Below are 14558 nucleotides of genomic sequence, written 5' to 3' on the forward strand. Positions count from 1 at the left end.
GCAAGACTCTGTCTCAAAAAAAAAAAAAGCAATTATGAGATGTTAAGGAATCAGACCCCATTGTAAGAATAGAGGTGGCTGGGCACGGTGGCTCACGCCTGTAATCCCAGCACTTTGGGAAGCCAAGGCGGGCGGATCATGAGGTCAGGAGATCGAGACCATCCTGGCTAACATGGTGAAACCCCGTCTCTGCTAAAAATACAAAAAATTAGCCAGGCTTGGGGGCAGTCACCTGTAGTCCCAGCTAAGGCTGAGGCAGGAGAATGGTGTGAACCTGGGAAGTGGAGCTTGCAGTGAGCTGAGATTGCACCACACTGCACTCCAGCCTGGGCGACAGAGCAAGACTCCATCTCAAAAAAAAAAAAAAAAAAAAAAAAAGGAGGCACAGTCCACACAGAAATGACAGGGGACAGGAAAAAGAGAAAGTCAAGGAAATCAGCAAGGTACTTTTCTACAGATCAACAAAAGGGTTTTGGTTGATTTCATGCAGAGTCTAAATCAACAGTGATGTGGTTTTCCCAAAGGTGAATTAAATTTTAGTTTACATTAACAGAAATATAACTTCTAGAATGATGGAGGTGATAATTCTGCCTAACTCCACATTGGTAGAACCACATCTGGGATATCATATTAGTGCACGGGGATCGATTAGTGCAAACAGAGGAACGTGACTGGATTGCTAAAGAGCTCAATATTCTGCCACAAGAGGAACAAAAAAAGTAAATTGCAATATATAACTTGAATATGAAAATACTCATGGAGGCTGGGTGCAATGGCTAATATCTATAATCCCAGCACTTTGGGAGGCTGAGGCAGGTGGATCATTTGAGGTCAGGAGTTCGAGACCAGCTTGGCCAACATGGTGAAACCCTGTCTCTACTAAAAATACAAAAATTAGCCAGGCATGGCGATGCACGCCTGTAGTCCCACCTACTTGGGAGGCTGAGGCACGAGAATCGCTTGAACCTGGGAGGCGGGGGTTGCAGTAAGCTGAGATCACGCCACTGCACTCCAGTCTGGGCAAGAGAACAAGATTCTGTCTCAAAAAAAAAAAAAAAAAAAAAAAAAGAAAACCACTTAGGGAGAAAATGACAATAATTTTTAATATCTGAATGATTACTGTGTTGAAGAGCATTCATCCTTGTCCGTATGCCTGCAAAGCATAGTAATATGATCAAGGGAAAGAATTTACAAGGAGATAGATTTGTACTTGATACCAGGAAGAGTTCCCAACAGAACTATCAAAATACAGAATGGCATGTTTGGAGACTTAGAAAGTTCCCCAATAGCAAAAAGATTATTGTGATAATCAAACATCGGCCATGTGGAAATTAAGACGAAGCGATTTCTAAGATTCCAACTCACTCAAACACATGATTTTAAGTTCCATAGTATCTACTCTTGCACTCACTGCTGGACATACAGCTGTACCTACTCATGGGCACCATACTTTAGGAGAAAGTTTCAGAGGAACACAATCCTGCAGGGCAGGGATTGGCAAACTTTTTCTGTAAAGGGCCAGATAGTAAATATTTTAGGCTTTGCTGGCCATATGGTCTCTATTCTAACTACTCAACCTTGCTGCTGTAGTATAAAACCAGCCATAGATAATATGTAAACAAATGAACATGATTGTGTTCCAATAAAACTTTATTTATAAAAGCAGGTTTGGGGTAGCATTTAGTTTTTGGACCTTAGTTTGCAACCCCCTACTATAGACACTGAGAAAGATTCTAGCTAGAGAAGCTGCTTATCTAAGAAATCTACACCTTCTGAGTGCCTCGTCCTCATTCTAGTGACAGAGGCCAAAATGTTACAGGACCTACTCATCTCTGTCCAACAACAAAGAAACTAAATAATTCCTGGCTTAGCAGGGGGTGCAGAAAGCTCTGATCAAAGCACAAATATTTGTGATAATAGCTTGAAAATACAAAAGAGGAAATGAAGATATTTTTGCATAACTTTCAAACCTGGCTCACTGTTGGAAAACAAAAACTGTGACCAGAGATGCCACTGAGGAATTTGTGTGTCGGCTAAGGGACTTCTGAGATTGGCAGTAACCATGCAATCACATCAAGACTATACCAAGAACTTACATGGCCATATTACAATTTTTTTTTTTTTTTTGAGACAGAGTTTCGCTCTGTCTCAAAGGCTGGAGTGCGGTAGTATGATCTCAGTTCACTGCAACCTCCGCCTCCTGGGTTCAAGTGATTCTTGTGCCTCAGCTTCCTGGGCAGCTGAGATTACAGGTGTGCATCACCACACCCAGCTAATTTTTTGTATTTTTAGTAGAGACGGGGTTTCACATATGTTCACTATGTTGGCCAGGCTGGTCTTGAACTCTGGTTCTCAACTGATCCTCCTGCCTCATCTTGAGGGATTACAGGCATGAGCCATCACACCTGATCTATATTATAATTTTTAACTGATTTGGATAAATAACTAATAGGTATCATGAGTGTTTTCTAGACTACGCTAAGACCAGACATACGTGAGTCTCTGGCACTAGTAGAATGTGAAGGAATGTATCTCTCTTAGCATGGGGAGCTTAATGCACCAACCCTAACAAGCCTGGACAAGGAAAGAGTGCACACCCATGACTCCCATCAAGGATGGAGCCAAGCCAAGCAGACAATTCAAATAGACAAACGACTTCTGATTTGAAGTAAGAGAAATGTTCAACCCATCCCACTATCAGCATGTTTAGCTCATAATCAGGCATTATTATAATGGTATGCAAATTGTGGAAACGGCAGACATTCTTTCCAACCATGTTTTCATTAAAGATTCAGCTTTTTTTACCCCAGAATAATAGTAAATGACATGCGAACTTCATATGAACTATAGGTCATGAAAGGATTTAGTATTTTATTTAATCTAAAAAGTCTAGTGCCAGAAAATCAATATGTTTCAGTTGCAGCATTCGAATGCAATTTTCCTCACGTAACAGGGTTTCTTTCTTTCCTTCTTTCTTCTTCTTTTTCTTCTAAGTCTTTTTTTTTTTTTAAAGAATGAATAATTCCTGGTTTTTCTATGAAACAAGCCGCCGTATTATAAGGTAATGACATCAATAACACATTACATGTAAACAGAAAATGAACAAAAAATCATTCAAGGCCCTTTTGAAACTGGAGTGCTTTTCATCAGCCCTATTACAGGTTCCATTCACATTATCGGATTGAACCATCCTGCATAACCGAGGTGCTGACAAGTCCTGATTACCCAATAACTCCTATATCCCTTTCAGGCAGGTTCACGGAGAGGACAGGAATACCAGGCCTTCCTGGGGGGCAGCTGGCTTGCCACGGAAGACCCAATCAATGAAACTCAATGCCCTCTCACTTTCCTTCTCCAAAAATGGGGCACTGGACTTCCTGGTGCATAATTGGGTCTTTTTTTCCCTGTGTTCTCAATTGTTTCAGATAACAACTATTTATAATACAGTGGAGGACAGGCCAGGCTAACACTACCAAACTCTTTCCCCCAAATACTCACAGCTCCATTTAAGCTCTCTATATGGCAGATTAGATGGTGTCTTTCTTAAGTAGCAGAAACAACTGAAGAGCCTGGTACTTGGGACAAGATGGGTGGGTACCAGACAGGCTGCAAACATTCATCACCAGAATGTTTATATGTTTCAAATAACCAATCCCTTATATTTTACTCTTCAATCTTGAGTTACACCGCTAATGTAACACCCAAAGACCTTTTTCCTTATTTTTTATACCACTGTGTGACATTTTACCCTTTTGGAAGAAATTTTTGTTGAAGCCCAACCTCTTTCTGCTCTTCAACAAATGGAATTTCTCCCCCACGAGGTAGGAGTGTCGTGGACACCATGGCTCAGGTGTGACAGATATGACAGCCAGCTGCCTGGCTGGCCTGCCTGATATCTGTGGGGCGGGGATGATTCTACTAAAGGTTCAGAGCCTCTGGGCAAGACCGCAATTCATTTTCTCAAGACAACTTTTCTACCCTTGCATAGAAACTGCAGCCTGTTGCTTGTGGTACAGCTCTGAGAAGCAGCCAAGCCAATTTAAAATAAGCCTTTAAACAAGCAAACTGTGGTTTTTGCCTTTTGGGTGGTATATCACCATATATTTGACGTAATCTTCAGCTTGGGAGATATCATATTTTTAAAACAAATTTCTTGGCTTCCAGCTTGGCTCTGGGGCTTTGCTGTCTGAGGACGTGGGTTTACCTAATTAATGCAGGCTCCAGCCTTTTTCTCTTTTTCCTTAAAACCTCTCCTCCTACAGTTAAACTCACACACTGATACATTTGCCAACAGAAGAAAACAAATAGAGTACTGGGCTCCTTACTGAAGTGTTTTAAATTAAAACAAAGGTCTAATTATGCAGGTTGCAGCACATCCTAGCGTTTCCTACGTCCGTAGGCAGGAAGGGGCAGTGGTGTAGAGGATGGGCTCTCTCGTGGTTCAAATCCTAGTTCTGCTTGTGCACACTGTGAAAGTCTTCTGGCCTCTTTGTATCTCAGTTTCGGAACTGTAATGCCACCTGTAGGGTACAGCAACCCCGAACATGTCAAAGGCTTAGAAAAATGTCTCTTGTAGGGTAAACACCTGTTAAATGCTATTATTATTATTATAAATAAAAATACCACTGGAGGAAGTTTGAATTGTTATTGCATCTTGGCAGAACCTGGTGAGATTAGGTGCTCTTCTAAAGGAGATGGAGGCCATTAGAGAGCTTTGAATAGGGAGGGACGTGACTGGACTTGCATTGTAAAAGGATCACTCTAGCTGCTGTGCAGAAGTCAGTCTATAAGGACAAGAGTGGGAGCAAGGAAACTAATTAACTATTATAATAAGCCAGGTGAAATCAAATGGTACGTGGACTAGGGCGGTAGTGGTGGAAGTAGGAATCAGTAATTAGATTCTGGATGACTTTAAAGATAAAGCCCACAGAGTTGTGGAAGGATTAGATTTTGGGCATGAGAGGAGAAGAGTCAAAGATTATTCCAAATGTGGGCTCACCAGCTAGAACTGATCAAGGTCGATGAAAAAGTCTGAAAGAGTGAAGATAGAGACAAGTTGAATAGTGAAGAAACAGACCATCTAAGAGGGCAATACTAGGCATAGCAGTTATGGCGGACATGTCATAGAGGTGGGAAGATTTGGGATCATCAGCAAGTGGAGGGGATCTTACAGGGCATTCTAAGCAGAAGGAAAAGCTTGGGCAAAGATGTGGAAATGGATCGAATGTTTAATTTCAAAGAAAGAGGAGTTTAGCAGATCTGAATAAAGAAGCCTTCTTAGAAAGCACTGAAAATAAGGTTAGAGGAGCCTAGTACAGCTGGGATTCGGAAGGCCTTGCCTATCTGCCAGACAGTTCTGTTTAGGGATGGAACGGGAGTCTGGATGCTTGGGTTTTGGGTTCAGCTATAATCTGTGCATATATATTTCATTTTTAAGGTTAGCAAAGAAAAGGCGTTCATGTACTCATACTACTGAAGTCAAGATGGGTCTAGGAGGATCTATCACGTTTTCCGTTTTCTCTGGAGCTTTGGGGCCGCTCAGCGTTCTTTTTCATAGCAGGCATCATCAAGCCTCAGGAGTATATTGGATATGATCTGGCCATATTCACAAGCCTCATTAAACCTGTGGGCCACCCACAGTTGCATTTCATCTTTGAACCCTGGACTCTCCAATTTGCAATGAAGAAACAAACTCAGACCACGCAAAATAAAATACAAACATTCTGCCCGGCTGGCTGTGGCTCTATGGTGCTCAAAGTAGCTTTACTGAGATGCCTCCAGTGACTGTGGTAAGTTGTTATTGTCCCCCAGTTTCACAAAGAAGGAAACCTGAGCAACTAAATAACACATTTATTGAGGCAAGAGAGCTGATGAACAGCACCATGCAGAAAAGAAATCATTTTTACTCAATGAGGTTTCAACCATGTGGCAAATGTCTGCTGGTATCTGCCCAGCAAAAGATCACAGGAGATTAGAGAGACATTCAGCTAACGTCAGAGGGGACATGGGTCTTCATTCTGGCACTCAGTCAGTCATGGCCTTTTGCTTCACTTACTCCTTGCACTAGCTCAAAAAAATTAATGGGAGCTCAGCTCTGCTATTGTTGTCAAATATTATGTTCTAGCTTAATTGCAGTCATTACTAAACAGAAAGTCCTGTGACAAATGCAGTCAACAGGAGTTCACTGTTAAAAGCACTTGAAGAATCAGATTAAAGGGGCTTGGCAAACTCGGGAGGATAAAATCAGCGTCAGTTTTCTTTGCTTCTTGGGTCACAATCTCTCTGACTTGGGTTTTCTCACCTGCGAATGGAGACAATAATACCTCTCAAAGTTCTTCAGAATATAATATAGGCTTTGGGGCTGGAACTGCTGAGCACATCAAGAGGTTGTCTGTATAAAGGACCAAGGAGCCTACTGAGAAAGAACTCAAGGAAATAAGGGAATAAATATAGGCTCTGATGGCCATAAAGGGTCAGAACATTCTAAAGAGAGCATTGAGCTCGTCATTCAGAATTTTGTCTAGTCTAGCTCCCTTAGAAATAGAGAAGTTCATATATAAAGAAAAATACTAAAAAAGCAATTTATCTCCCTTTCTCTTACATACACACAAATTCTGTGACAAATGGGGAATAGCACTTTAACATCCATACCACGAAAGTGTGGATAAGTGGAATCTTACGCACAGGGCCTTCTATGATTTCCATGGGGGCACAGCCCAGCTTTGGTGGAGGCTTTTTAAAAAATGGCTTGAGACACAATTCACAATAACATAAAATTCACCTTTTTATAGTACACAACTTGGTGGTTTTAAGTCTATTCACAAAGGTGTGCAAATATCACCACTATCTAATCTTGAAACATTTTCATCATCTCCCAAAGAAACCCCATGCCCATTAACAGTCACTCCCCATTGTCCCTTGTCCCCAGCCCCTGGAAGCTGCTAATCTACTTTCTGTCATATTAGCCTATTCCGAATATTGCATCTAAATGGGATCATACAATATAAGGCCTTTGTGACTGGCTTCTTTTACTCAGCATAATGTATTCAGGGTTTATCCATGTTGTAACATGTATCAGCACTTTGTTTTATTTATGGTTGAATAATATTCCATTTTGTGGATATAACACATTTGTTTATCCATTCATCAGTTGAATATTTGGGTTATTTACAATAATGAATAATGCTGCAAGAACTTTCACATTCCAGGTTTTGTGTGAACACGTTTTCCTTCCTTTGAGTATATCCTAGGAGTGGAATTGCTAGTTTATATGCTTAATCTTTAACCTTTTGAGAAATGCCAGACTCTTTTCCAAAGCTATTTCAGTATTTTATAATTTCACTAGCAATATAGGAGGCTTCCAAATTCTCCTCATCCTTGCTAACACCTGTTATTGTCTGACTTTTTGGTTTTAGTCATGGCAGTGAGTATAAAGTAGTATCTCATTGTGATTATGACTCACTTTTGTTTATTCTTCTTGGCATTAATGTGAACTTAGTGTGAGGACTTGCCATGGTTTTGCTGTTAGTTTCTCATCTATGTCAATTGATTTCACTCCTGTGGGCCACTGTCCTTTTCTCCTGCTGGGTCCCCTTTAGTAGTGGCAATTACTTGGGCCTCTGCTATTTGTGGGGCTACTGAAGGTGTGTCTCTAGCACTAAGACCCCAGTGCGGACACCAGTGGTCTGGCATCTATGCCAAAGATACTTTCTCAGATGTGATATTGGTGCCACTTTCCACTGTGGCTGAAGCCGTAAGTAATGGAAACTGCCACTGCAAGAGCCTCAGATGTTAGGGACAGGAGCACAGGGTCTTTGTTCTTGTCAAGACTAGCACTTTAAGTCCTGCTTCTAGAATCCTCAGTGTTCTAAAGCTCTGCTAGATTTCCAGTTTAAGATGGTAGATGGAACACCCGCCAAAATCAACGCCCAGGCCCCTCCATACAAAATGCAGAAATAAGAGATGTAGTTAACGAGTACATATCCACGCTCTACAACACAATATGAATGCACTAAATAGAAATGGAGGAACACACAGGACCTTATGGTTATAACGAGAAGGTAGCCAAGGTTATATCACCAGCACAGAGCTGTAACTCCATACCTCCTGTAAAAGCTTGAGGCCAACAGTGCCCTAGGGCTGCCTCAACATCACTCTGTAACAGCCCAAGACATGCAAGGAAGGATCCTCCTACAGAAGATATGCACAAAATGGAGAGTCCCCAGGTAGCTGAGGGAGACTAACCCCATTGGTATTCAGACTGTAGTACAGATGCTCCTCCACTTATAATGAGGTTATGTCCTGATAAACCCATAGTAAGTGAAAACTATCATAAATAAAACAGAAGTGAAAACTGCATTTAATACCCTGATAAACCCATCATAAAGTAAAAAAAAATTAAGTCAAACCGCCATAAATCCAAATGTTTCTCAACTCACAATGAGGTTACATCCCAACAATCTCATTGTAAAGTCAAAAAATCTAAGTTGAATCATTGTAAATCAGAGAATTTTTTTTTTTTATTTTTTGAGACGAGCCTCGCTTTGTAGTTCAGGCTGGAGTGCAGTGGTGTGATCTTGGCTCACTGCAGCCTCTGCCTCCCAGGTTCAAGCAATTCTCCTGCATCAGCCTCCTGAGTAGCTGGGATTACAGGTGCCTGCCACCATGCCCGGTTAATTTTTTTTAATTTTTATTTTAGCAGAGATAGGGTTTCACCGTGTTGCCCAGGCTGGTCGCAAACTCCTGAGCTTAGGCAATCCGCCTGCCTCGGCCTCCCAAAGTGCTGGGATTACAGGCGTGAGCCACCACGCCCGACCGATGGTTTGTATTTTATTACAGCAGCAGCCAAAAGTGACTCAAACGGTGGGGATACATACAGTCCTAGCTTCCCTGAGTAACCATTATGGTCTCTCCTTTTAAAGGCTTTATGATCCTGTTACAGAAAGCTTTGGTTCCTTCTGTTCTTCTCAGAAAACTGCCCTCTGCCTGCAAAGGTCCCTGCAGAACTATCTGTACTGTGAGACCCTGTCCCTGTGTGTCTTCAATTGATCAAGAAGGATATCAGAAGTAGACAGTCATATTCTTTCTTCTAGAATTTGGAGTTAATGATTCAGAGACTAGATTGTCTCTATTAATGGTTAGACCAAGAGTCTTGCACATTATGAAAAATTATTGTTCAGCACCATACTCTCCTTCCTCCACAAAGACAAGATCTAGACTTTGTGCCACATTTTACAGCATCTTACTCATTTTTCCACATTGAGGAGTTATGCATTTGTGCTGAACAAGTTATAATGCAAGGACATTTTGTAGAAAACAGTGTCATGTTTTGTCATATAAGACAGTGTTTATCAGACACACAGCAGCAGCGATAACAGAAACACAGGTTAAATTTAGAGCAGTGGTTCTCAAATTATTTCATGTGATATCATCTACTCCTCAACCATATCTTACGAAGATATAAACTACGAAGACTATGCTTAAATGAACAGAGCTTGGTGTTGAAATCGAATCAAATGAATTAAAAAAATCAATTTGACACATATTTAATGCTATGCATAGTTGTAATTATACTGCCTGGCAATTAGACATAGGAAGCAAACTGTTCAGGTAGATTCTTATGCAATTATTTGACTTTTCCACAGTCAGTTGCAAGGGGGCAAAAGCAAATTATTCTTGAACAGGAAAGATAAAGAAATTACTATTTTCTAGTCTTTAACTTCTTACAGCAGAATCTCCGAACTTATTTATTTATTTTTTTTGGTGCCACAGACCTTTTAGTAGGCTGATGAGGGTTGTAAACTTCTTCTCAGAATAATGTTCCTAAAATAAAACATATAGGATTATAAAGAAAACCAGTTTTATGGTCTTTTAAAAACTTTTAAAAAATAACTGTGTTTTTAAAAAATTGAAATATTGCAACAATTAAATGTGATATAAAAAAATCATATCAGGCACTGCTTGTAATACTGTGGTTACTTCCATTCGTAATTTCAAATTTCATTTACGAGTGAGGAGGGCCAGGTGTGGTGGCTCATGCTTGTAATCCCAGCAATTTGGGAGGCCAAGGTGGGAGGATTGCTTGAGTACAAGAGTTTGAGGCCAGCCTGGGCAACATGGTGAGACTCTTTCTCTACAAAATAAATACAAAAATTAGCCACGCATGGTGGTGCATGCCTGTAGTCCCAGCTACTTGGGAGGCTGAGGTAGGAGGATCACCTGGGCCTGAAAATGTAGAGGCTGCAGTGAGAATGAAGATGGATCTTTCTTTTTTTGCTATTAAAGTTGAGGGCTTCTCTGAATTGAGGTTAAGAAGTCTGTCCTGAGGGGAGAGGTCAAACACCATTCTCCAGAAAATACTCACTAAATGTTACTTATTTATTATAAAACCCCCAAACTAATAATAAACAGTTTTTACATTATGTAAACCTGGGCTAATACACTGACCTTGGAAGAACAAGTCACCTTAATGCCACTGCCAGAAAGCTGTTTAAATAACTACGCAAGTCTATGATATCTACGATGTGAACAGTGACCCCTTAGATGTGGAATGCACATTAGCATAATCATACAAGGGAGTCTTAATATGGGTATTTCAGATATTCCAGGTCTCTCCAGGAATCTGGAATCAGGTCTGGCTCCCAACCCCACCTTCAGTCTGAGGAAATCCTTGAGGGGTTCTTGGACAATTGGGCAGAGTTAAGCCTCCATGTCCATGAATCAGGTTGTAAATGTAAGTTATTAGAAATCCCTTTAGAATGCTCCAATTCTCATCCCCAACCCCCCCAGGGAAGCTGAGAAGTTTCTCTCATCCTTGGAATCAGTAGGCCCCATGCATCTGACCTCCTGAGACACCCAAGTACAAGACAGAGGAGGAAGACTGCTGGAATCCCCAAAGCTAGTGTCATACTTGGGACTAAAACTTAGAGGCCAGCTTAACTCACCACTATGCAAATCACCATCCTGGGGTTTGATTCTACAACACAGACACACAAAGAATTGTTGAATTAAAGGAATGTCGGCACAGCCTGCTCTGGCTCTCTATCTCTGTATCTAAGCTGAGTTTTTAAGCATATACTAGAGGCCGAGGAGGGCGGGTCATGAGGTCACGAGTTCGAGACCAGCCTGACCAACACAGTGAAACCCCATCTCTGCTAAAAATACAAAAATTAGCCGGGCGTGGTGGCATGTGCCTGTAATCCCAGCTACTTAGGAGGCTGAGGCAGGAGAATTGCATGAACCTGGGAGGCAGAGGTTGCAGTGAGCCAAAATCGTACCACTGCACTTCAGCCTGGGTGACAGAGCAAGACTCTGTCTCAAACACTCCCATAATTTTATTAAGATTTGGTAGCAACTCTTAATAAAATTATGGGAGTGTTTATATAGTCAAAGTAGTCCTTTTGTAAACTGCACAAATAAATACTATTCCCCCTACCCTGAACCTCTGCTTTGAAGAAAGAACACATGCTTAGCTGTCTTTTGTCCTATATTACAAAAGTAAGTCCCTTTCTGTGGAATATCTGAATCATTCACTGGCAGTTTCTCAAGGTAAACAGAGTAAATTAAAAATTAATGTTTCTCATATGTATACACACACACATAAGTGAATGCAATTCTTCCTTGCCCCACCAGGCATTAAAAGCAGTTGAGCCCATCTGTCATTTCAAAAAGTCTCTAAAAAAGTAGAAATCTAGGACAACATCAAAAAAATTCTGAAAACAACATCCTGGATAAAGATAAATGTTCTTCCAGTGATTTGTCTTGTCTAATTAGTCCCATGCATGAGACTAGACTGGGGAATGAGGGGAAAAAATGGGATCATCTCTTGCTTTTAATAGGGGAGAAAACAAAAAGAAAAAATAAGACTATAATTACGCTGATAAAGGAAAAAAATCCCCAGGAAGATCTGCTTTTCCCTGTACATGATTAGCTTTTCTTTATGAATTAGGTTTTTGATAAAAGCTGTTTCAGATTACAAGAAAACAAACAAACCATGATTCTTATGAATTCATATTCTGTTACATCTCTGTGGAGGAAGCAGGAGTACCTTTGACCAGTCTAAATCCAAGATAAAATTAAAAGTAAGCTGTAATTTAAAAAAAAAAAAAAAAAGCTTCTGAGTCCTCAGTTTTTCAAGCAATGGCAGGAGTAGGGAGGGAGAGGTTGTAGGGCTAAGTGAACTGATTGTAAGCTCCTTTTGTCCTCTAATTCTATGTTTCAGTTATAGGTCTAATTATTCCGCTGGTAAAAAATCTAGACCTTAATTCCCTTACTTTATCCTGAGTTATTTGTTAATCATTAGAGAATATGATGAAAGAAATTAATCCTCTCCTAAGATGTACACTTGTGTGGAAACATACCATTTTGCATACCATCGCAGAGTTCATGGATTTCCTGAAGTTCATGTACATGGAACTCTTATAAGTCTACACAGGCCAGATAAAAGACTTCGGTCTTTAGCCATTTTAGAATCCATTTAGCTCTTTCACAGACACTATCTAGGTAGGAAATGAGAGCCCTACACAAAACTCAAAGTCTCTAGGAATCTTCTCAGTCCATGAGCCTCACAGACTGCCCATGATACTGAAGGCATATCTTCTCACTCCTGTAAAACATCTTGTCCAGGGCAGTTTAGAAGTGAAGCACTGCTAGGATGGCATGCCAGTGAGATGTCTGGCTCACTTAAATATATTATGGATTCAGGCAAGTGAACAAAAGCAATGGGACTTCCAAATTCTAACTAGTAATACATGGACCGGTTCATGGGTCAGAGTTAGAGATCCATTCTGAGAACCACTGAATTAAACAGTAAACAATTTGGACAGGGAATAAGTTGACCCTCCCAGTTAGAGTGAGGGTTTATTTTGCTTCCCCTCCAGTAATCCAGATAATTTCATTCTTTCTCTGCCAGACCTTTACCACTGAATAATTAAAATAATTAAACTAAGAATTTTTGAATGTTTACTACCTGCTGGCTACCATGCTAAATATATTCATGTATGAACTCACTTCAACCTCATGTCAACTTCAAGAGGTAGGTACAATTAAAATCAACATTTTATAGATGATGAAACAGAAGCACAGAGATAATTTGCCCGAGTTCCCAGAAAGCTAGGAAATAGTGAAGTTACTTCCCACCTTTCATTTCCCATGGATACAGAGAGCTTAATTTTCCTGTAAGTAGGAGCTTCCAGCAAAACCCTAATTACGAGCTTCTTTGGGGGAAAAACAGCCTTTTTGGCAGACTCTAGGCTGCCTTGCCCTTTGAATTTTCTACTGTGGGTTCAAGAGGATTTTTCCTTGCTCCTGGAACACTTCATGACGTATGTGTCTTCTTACCCTCTTCTAAGTTTCTTCTTTCAAGGCTCATCTCAAGTTTTGCCTCTTTTGGTGGATGTCCCTAGGGTTCATTCCATTTTGTAAGATTAGGCATCCTTGAACATACTTTCCTTAGACAGTTGATTCAACTAGATCCTAAGTCTCTAATATAGAAAACCACGAAAATTTACTGAGTCAACAAGATACACTTTTGAGAAACACATTTGGTGGGTGAGGCAAAGCTCCCTTTTCTCTAAATAAATCCTCCATCTCCACATACCCTTGTCCCCCTCCTGATACTTCTGAATTCTCCTTCTAGGTGCTGTGGTAAAGGGACTAAAGGGTCATGGAACTTGTTCTCAACATATTATTTCCTGCTGTTGATGATCTATCTGCCTTACATTTAGATTGGTATTCATTATCTAGCAAGTGAGTGTCTTAGTCCAAACCAAAGGAGAAATAGTCCCATCTTGTCCACGTATCACAGCAATAAAAGTGGGCCACTGATACGTCGAATCTTAGGCCTGGGAGAATTTTCATTTAATACTTAACACAGCCCTACATATTACGCAGATAAAATAAAAATGTCATGAGGCTGGGACTCTTTTTAATCCCATCATACAAACAAGAGAACAGAGAGGTTAATGTCTTAGTTTGTCCAGGTTTCTATAACAAAATACCTTAGACTGGGTAATATATAAACAATGGAAATTTATTGCTCACAGTCCTGGAGCCTGGGAAGTCCAAGATCAAGGTACCAGCAGATTTGATGTCTGGTAAAGTTCTGTTCTTCATAGATGGTATCTTCTCACTGCATCCTCACATAGTAGAAGGGCAAAGGGGGCTCCTTCAAACCTCTTTTATAGGGGCACTAATGCCACTGATGAACGCAGAAGCTCATCACCTCCCCAAAGCTCCACCTCTTAATACCAACACATTGGTGACTGGATTTCAACATGTGGATTTTTGAGGGACACGACAATTCAGACCATAGCAGTTAAAATGCCCAAAAGTCACAAAGCAAGCACAACCAGGATTTGAACACAAGTACTTAAGAGCTCTTGCTCTTAACTACTGTACCATGTTGCCCCTCTAGCATATGAGAATTACATGGTAAGTGGTAACACATAGTCTATATAATTTGGGTGACATATTACTCTTTTGGGAAAATGGACAGATTGTCTTTCGAGGAAAAAATAGAAATACTTTCTGGTATTCATAAGATAGAGCAGGACTGATCA

General features: G+C 40.5%; 1 protein-coding gene across 3 annotated transcripts in view; it reads right to left on the reverse strand.

Annotated features, from left to right (window-relative positions):
• The window catches only part of RARB (retinoic acid receptor beta), a 776321-nt gene that overhangs the window by 288831 nt on the left and 472932 nt on the right, over window positions 1-14558 (reverse strand). Inside the window, exon 2 of one of the 3 annotated variants that reach the window (XM_058441894.1) lies at window positions 9774-9822. The exons of the other annotated variants lie outside the window; for them this stretch is intronic. The gene's annotated coding sequence lies outside the window, so the exon portion shown is untranslated. The remainder of the gene's footprint in view (window positions 1-9773; window positions 9823-14558) is intronic. 3 annotated transcript variants of the gene reach the window in all.

This window comes from Hylobates moloch, unplaced genomic scaffold (genome assembly GCF_009828535.3).
Source record: "Hylobates moloch isolate HMO894 unplaced genomic scaffold, HMol_V3 SCAFFOLD_8, whole genome shotgun sequence".
NCBI classification, from domain to species: domain Eukaryota; kingdom Metazoa; phylum Chordata; class Mammalia; order Primates; family Hylobatidae; genus Hylobates; species Hylobates moloch.